General features: G+C 39.9%; 1 protein-coding gene across 1 annotated transcript in view; it reads right to left on the bottom strand.

Moving 5' to 3' along the window:
* LOC119586503 (myocyte-specific enhancer factor 2-like) overlaps positions 1 to 396 on the bottom strand; it is a gene marked incomplete in the record, with an annotated part of 157,797 nt that overhangs the window by 91,936 nt on the left and 65,465 nt on the right. Inside the window, 1 exon segment of the mRNA XM_037935246.1 lies at positions 183 to 228.

The following is a 396-nucleotide window of genomic DNA, read 5'->3' as shown; positions in this document are numbered from 1 at the left end:
CGCTTACTCTCTAATTAACGCATTTGTACATATCTCATTAATCATCATAATTACCGCCGCAAATCCTCCGCTAAAACTACATTGTGTGAAATAACGACGGCCAGAGCCAGCAAATCGCCGCCTGTGAGCCAAAATCGATGCCCCGAATATTATGCACTGCTAGTTATACATTTATACATCACCTAATTGAGCCGTGGCGTAATGACGACGCTCGCTTTCACACCGCACCTGCGAACAGAGAGAGAGGAAGAGACGCCATTGTAGCATTAAAACGATAAAAATAAAGAATGTTTGTGTGCAATACAAAAAAAAAATCGAATATGGAATGAATTTTCACATAAATTTTCACCTGTGGCGATATGCATGGCGATGTTTGAATAAAAAAGAGGAAAAAAG

This window comes from Penaeus monodon, chromosome 21 (genome assembly GCF_015228065.2).
Source record: "Penaeus monodon isolate SGIC_2016 chromosome 21, NSTDA_Pmon_1, whole genome shotgun sequence".
NCBI lineage: Eukaryota > Metazoa > Arthropoda > Malacostraca > Decapoda > Penaeidae > Penaeus > Penaeus monodon.
This window is presented reverse-complemented; position numbering and strand designations above follow the sequence as displayed.